This window comes from Tupaia chinensis, unplaced genomic scaffold (assembly GCF_000334495.1).
Source record: "Tupaia chinensis unplaced genomic scaffold, TupChi_1.0 Scaffold000133_1, whole genome shotgun sequence".
NCBI lineage: Eukaryota > Metazoa > Chordata > Mammalia > Scandentia > Tupaiidae > Tupaia > Tupaia belangeri.
This window is the reverse complement of record NW_006159602.1, coordinates 776,312-783,682: the sequence shown is the minus strand read 5'-3', so window position 1 is coordinate 783,682 and position 7,371 is coordinate 776,312.

The following is a 7,371-nucleotide window of genomic DNA, read 5'->3' as shown; positions in this document are numbered from 1 at the left end:
AGGAAAGGAAAGGAAAGGAAAGGAAAGGAAAGGAAAGGAAAGGAAAGGAAAGGAAAGGAAAGGAAAGGAAAGGAAAGGAAAGGAAAGGAAAGGAAAGGAAAGGAAAGGAAAGGAAAGGAAAGGAAAGGAAAGGAAAGGAAAGGAAAGGAAAGGAGTACTACAGGCTGATAGTAAACTAGAGAAAAATAAAGATTAGGCATTTGGCAGCATCAAGAAAATCCAGGTATACCTTTTAATGAGAAATGCAGATCCCACTTCCTGGAAACAAAACATGAAACTGCATGCCTAGTCAATTACCAAATGAATTTTTGAGGCAATAGGTTTTTAAGATATTTGTAAGAGTGTAATCAAATGGTAGACTACTTGCAATTTGATGAAATGTATATTTTATAAAGACAGCTATGAAACCATAATTTCATAAATAATGGGAAGCAAGCTTCTTGAATAGTTTCAGCAACACAATTATTAGATAAACTCTTCATTTGATATTTTATAAATTAATTGACTCTTCCTCTGGGTTAGAACAGGCTCTGCTTCAGTAGCATATTAATACTGAAATTTCTGTGGCTTAACACAATAGTTTTCCTTAAACTCATACCCAGTATAGTTCAGAAGAAGCCCTGACCCACGTGGTCAATCAGAGACTCAGGCTTATAGGAACTCCAACAACTTGTAGCTAGACCATCTGAAACACACAGCTGTCTGTCACAGAAGGAGAAGAGGGAAGAAAGAGTGGAGAATTCTCATCTCTGCTAAAATATCTCAAACCGGAAATGTTATATGTCACTTCATTAAGACTATTAACCGGAACTAGTAATTTGCCTGGAGTCTGGCAGAGGATGCTGGGAAATCAAAAGAAATACATGAAATATTTGGTGAATCCTATAAACTTAGCTCAAATATCTATACAAGGCACTTTGAGATTATGAAGATGAAACAGACCCTGGCCCATTTTTTCAAGATACTAACTATCAAACTATGGAGATAAAATGTGCGTGCAAATCATCAAAATCCAAATTAGAAAGTCATAAGCATTAGGAGCAAGCCACAGATAAAGTGCAATAGCAGGTCAAAAGATGAAGATTACTGCCATCTGGAGAGATAAAGGAAAGCTTCATGGGAAGAGGTGTTTGAGCTAGGCTTTGAATGATACAGGATGTGTAGTGAGGAGCTAATAAACAGATCATTCTGATCAAAAAGAACAAAAGGGCATGAGAGATAAATTATAGGGCATTTACAAAGAAGAGTGATTATGTCCATTTTTATAGAATACATGGTAGGCAGCACAGGAGATAAAAATAGAAAAACTGCCTGAGTTAAAATGTGAAATACCTAAAATGCTAAGATAGAATGTTCAGGTTTTTTTTTTCTTTGTAGAGAAGAGTTTTACTGTGAGATATGAGACATTATTCAGGAAAAGACAGTAGCAATTAAAAAGAATTAGACTAACAAAAATAAATTATAGGGAGGCCAGCTAACAGGTGATTAAAGTTATTTTTGATAAAGGACACAGAAAGAGGAAACAATAGAAATGGGGGGGTAAGGGGAAATATTAGAAATATTTCGATTAACAGAACTTGAGTGTGAGAACAGTAAAACTTGACCCAGAAGTCTAGCATTTTGGAGACTGAGAGTTTACAAATGTCATTAACATACATTTTACAAACACAGAAAAAGTTGATTGTAGAAAAATGAGTTTATGTTTGACCATAAAGAATTTACTGTGCAGATGAAACATTTGGATGAAGGTAGCTAGCTGGCCACTAGAAATGTGAAAAGGAGAACAAGGTCAAAGATGATAATTCAGATTCAGGAGGCATCTGGGTAGAGTGAATAATCCAAGTCATCAGATTAGGTGAATTTTCCAGGAAGGCAGTACAAAGAGAGCTGAGAAGCAGCCCGAAAGTAAGTCCTTAATATATATATATTTAGGGTCCAGCAGGTGGCCTGGTGATTAAAGCACTGGACCCCACATGACCAACTTTACAGTTCAAGTCCCAGATCCAGTAGCCTGAAAAATACACTAGGCATGTGTGCATGCATGCATGCCCAAATTCCTAAGAGGAGACTAGGGAAAAAGGGATTGTGGTGTATCCATTCCTGCCCACCCCGGGGGTGGGGAGTGGGGAGGGGTTTTTCTTGCTTTCTCTCTGTTTCTCTCCAGCAAGCACATGTGCCTTATAGCAAAAACTCTTAAAAAAAAAAAAAAGGAAAAGTTATTTAAGAGTTCAGATCCCACCACTGTGGCACAAGCAATAGTGTGCTCTTCTGCAGTGCTGGAAGCCACATAACCAAACACAGATTCAGATCCCAAGTTGATCTGAAACATGTCCAACTACACCCAAGATCTTCACTAGCTGTAGAACTAGAGTTTGTGGCGTGATAAGAGCTGTTGAGGATGCCCATCTTTCTATCTCTCCTTCTCTCCCACCATCTCATACGTTCTCTCTTATGAATGAAAAATGTTATAAAAATGTAAAAAGAGAAGTACACATCGGAAAGTCCAAAGAATAAAAGGAAAGAAGAAACAATCAGGGATGTAGGAAAAAAATACAACCAAGAAAGGAGTGTCAAATGTGGGCGTGTTCAACAATGTTTAATGCCATAATGAGCCTGATAAGCATGATGGCTAAAACCACTGAATTTGTCTACTTGGAGGGAACAGGGGAGAAGGGTGACACTTGCTTGAAGAAATAAAGGGAGAAAGGAAAGTATGACCTTTTGGAAGGGATAGGATAAGTGTATCAGCCAAAGGAGAGGATATAATTAAGAGGGGAAAACGATATTTCCAAGAAAGAGAGGAGCTACTTGGTGAAGCTGGTGGACAAGAATGGACTCAACACCTAGTTCTTCTCACCTGACATACCTCCACCCATAAAGAAGCAACTACTGGCTCATTCTCTTTGTCCTTGACTATGCCCTAAGACATTTCATCTGGACCCACCAGAACTCCACATCCTATGTTCCCCTTTCCTGTATCCTGGGTCCTTCCTGCTTCTCTGTAGACTTGAAGGCTCTGATCATCGTGGATGCTTGATACCACCAATACTGACTTGGTTTTCTTTCTTGGTCCACAGCTCACACTTACCTTTGAATTTTTCTAGTCCCATATAGAAAATATTGTACCCTGTACCTGGCATAAGCTTTTTAGGGCAAGGATTAAATTTAGAAAGTAGGAAATATAATTATTTTTCACAGATAGAAAAAAAAAAGGAGAGAATACAAGGGAAATTAAGAGAGAAAAAGTTTGAGCTAGAGATGAGGGAAGTTCATCTCAGATAGCCTGTAACTTTTCAGCGAAGTCTAAGGCACTCTACAAAGCCTGAAGTTGCCAGGAGTAGGGTTTCAGAAGACTAGGAAAGACTACATGGAAATCTAGTATTTATTTATAACTTGTTTTGTTTTTCAATTGGCTTCCATTATAATTTTATATTGCAATCTTACTCAGATCTGTTAGATTCTAATTCTTTAAATGCAATATTCCAATAATATCAAAGACCTTTTTGACCGCTCTTTATCAAAGGCATTCCAATATGCTCTCTACAAAAGGGAATAGTGGTGAATATTTTTTTTCAATTTTTTTAAAAGATATTTTTGCTATAGGATGGATGTGCTTGCTGGAGAGACAGAAAGAGACAAATAGAAAGTGAGAAATCATTCCTCAGCATGATAGCCATGTCATAATCCCTTCTCCTCCATTTTCTTCTTGGCATTTTGAGATCACACTCACATGTAGCCAGTGTGAGTTTCAGGTTGCCAGGTCCAAGACTCAAACACTGGTTGATCACGTGGGAGTCCAGCGCCTTAACCACTATGCCACCTACTAGCCCCATGAAGTGAATAATTAACTTGAACTTTCCTAGACAAACTCTTTTAAGGGATTCTATTTCTATTGTAAAAGTTCCCAGTGATTCCAGTGAAGTTGCATGTTTAACTACAGTAGTCCTCTCCCTGCTTCTAGATCTTAGTACAGATGGTTAACAAAAAGCAACAGCCAAACAAACAAGAAAACTAAGTGACTTTCTATACAGACCAGAATTGGATTGGTTAGGGACTCCAAAGTGAAGCAGAATTGGAAAATCTGGTGTACCACTAGAGTACAATACGGCAGTAAAGAGCAGGAAAGAATGTCATCGCAGACTTCCTGGGTTCAGACTGTGACTATCCACGCTACTTAAAGTGAGCAAATAGCTTAACTTCCCCAAAGCCTCCATTTCTGATCATGTTTATGATAACAACATAGCCTGTTGAAGAGCAGTCATAACATAGACTTTATGGGATTACTATAAAGGATAAATGAGATGGGTCATATATTTAGGGTTAGAAGCATGAGTTTTGCAATCAGACTGCTTGGGTTTGGATACCAGCTCATCCACAGTCTAGCTGTGAAACCTGAGGTGCCTCAGTTTTTTCATCTGCAAAACTGGGATAATATAATATTCTTTACAAGACTGTTGTGAAGATTGAATGAAACGATGTAGTATTTAACATGCAGTATTTAATAAATACTGTCTACTACTATTATATATAGTACTCAGCACAATGATTGACATATATTAAGTACTCTCAATGAATGATTCTAAATTACATTTTGGGGAAAATCATGATGCATTTTTGCACAGAAAAACATTCTAAAATACATTATAACTTTCCCAACCACCTAGTATTAATAAATAATTCTTTTTCCTTTTTTGGAGAGGTTTGTGCTCTAGGGCATGTGCACTCACCAGAAAGACAGAGAGAGACAGAGAGACAGAAAATGAGAAATCACTCCCCAGGGGGGATGGCCACGCTGCAGTCCCTTCTCCTCCATTCACCTCTTGGGATCTTGGACATGCACGTACACTCATCCGGCATGAGTTTAAGTCACTGGGTCCAGGACTCAAACTGTAGCCAACTACATGGGAGTCCAGCGCCTTAGCCATTACACCAACTGCTGGTCCCAATAATTCTATAATTAATAAATAATTCTCAGTTATTATTAAAAATAATTGTTATTATTGTTAAGTTTGTAGTGTCTCTTCAAGATAATTCTGATTCAGTATTAGAAACTGATTTGACCAAAGTCTAATTGGCAGCATCAGCATTCCAGCTACCATTCGTGAGAATGTGTTTTTACACAACTACAGAAAGTTGGGCTTCTGATATCTAAATTAGCTCAGAAATAAAGTGTGCTTAACACTTCACCTGAGAAGGTTATAAAGCATGGACAACCACAAGATTTTGAATAGCTACTCTAACATGAACTATAATAGCAACAAAAGAAATTTAATGGCAAGCTGAAGAAATGTCATAAAAACCAATGGATGCATGTCCATAAGCAATGATGTCCTGGCTTGGCTACACAATGCTAAGAAACAGCAATACTGGGCTGGCCTCCTGGACCTACTGTAAGAAACAATGCTATGAAAGAGCATTGTGAAGATGGATGGGAACCAGCAGTTAGTGTAATGACTATGTTGCTGGACTCCCACGTAGTCAACTGCGGTTCATGTCCTGGACCCAGTGGCTTAAAACTCACGCATGTGCATGCGTGCGCAAGATCCCGAGAGGAGAATGGAGGAGAAGGGATTGCGGCGTGACCATCCCCCCTGGGGGGTGATTTCTCACTTTCTGTCTCTATGTCTCTCTCTGTCTGTCTGGCGAGCGCACGCGTCCTGTAGCAAAAACGTCTCAAAAAAAAAAAAAAAAAGATGAATCCAGGATGACAAAGTTATTTTGGTCCTATGAAAATGAACTTCATCCTAGATGTGGTGTTAATCAGGGTTTCACTGAGTTCTCAGGTGTCTTTTTTTTTTTCTAAGTTGCATTTATAGCAGAGTTTGACATGTAATATTTGATATATGATGGCTGAATAAATGAATGTCTTATGAGAAGTACCATGAGAAGACTCTTGGTGATCCATTAGACTAAGCAGGGTCACATTGGAACCCTCAGCCCACCTCCTCTGAGGTACATTGTTCCTCCTTAAGGAGGTCTGAGATATCAGCCCAAGGTTTCTAACAGGCACCTCCAGGTTCTACAATATCCTCTGTCCTTGATTTCATTTGTATTTTCTTTCTAGAGATGGTGTAGCTTGGACTTCAGCTTTCCATCCCATTTGTCCTGGTTTCTCCCTCAGATATGGCTTCACTCCTGGTGATTTGGCTTTGTCTAGTTCCACTTTAGCCTTTCACCTTGCAAACCCAACCCCCACCCCCAACTTCCCAGGTAAGCCCGAGTCACTAGTTCTCCATTTTTGGCTTTCTATGCTCTATGTCCATCACCCATAGAATAGAGGCTCTTGTGCAGTTGTGGACCCTGCAGACTCTGAGATTAACCTCTCAACGTGTGAGCCCATGCCATCTGTTTTAGTCCATTATTTTAACAGAGTAGAGACTTATCTGGTTCACAGTTTAGAGACTGAACATCCAGGGGCTACATCTAGTGAAGATCTTACTGGTTGGTAGCAAGGCAATGCATCTGTGTCTCTGTGTCTTTATCTCCATCCTTCTTCTTTATTTCCCCCCCAAGTTTTTGCCATAGGGTGTGTGCATTCTGGAAAGAGACAGTGAGAAGGAAAGAGAGAGGTCATCTCCAACAAGGAACGGCCACGTCATAATCCTTTCTACATTCTCCTCCTGGGATTTTATTTTATTTTTATTTATTTATTTATTTATTTATTTATTTATTTATTTATTTTGGAGAGGTTTCTTTTCGCTATAGAGTGTGTGCACTCGCCAGAAAGACAGAGAGAGACAGAGAGACAGAAAGTGAGGAATCACCCCCCAGGGGGGATGGCCACACCGCAATCCCTTCTCCTCCATTCTCCTCTTGGGATCTTGGGCACGCATGCACACGTTCCCGGCGTGACTTTAAGCTGCCAGGTCTGGGACTCGAACCGCAGTCAACTATGTGAGAGTCCAGCGACACAGCCATTATGCTAACTGCTGGTCCCTCCTCCTGGGATTTTAGACAAACATACACACATGCTGAGTGTGAGTTTCGGCTGCCAGGTCTAGGACTCAAACAGCAGTTGCCATGTGGGAGTCTAATGCCTTAACCACTACACCACCTGCTGGTCCCTCATTTCCTCTTCTTACAAATCCACCAAGATTCAATCACAGGTTCTCACCCTGATCCTAATCTCCTCCCAAAGGCTCTGCCTTTTAAGACCATAGTCAGATTAAGTTTTCCATTAATATCTTCACAATACAACCAAATCCCAACACTTTGGGGGAACACATTCAAACAAAATCATCTCTGCCCATTAATCCTCAATATGGACAAAGGAATACTTTTCAGCCCAGGACCATGCAGGAGTGAAATCATAACATTCTTAAATAAGGGAGACTGAAGTCAATGACCTTCTCCTTTTAATTCTCCTGTAAT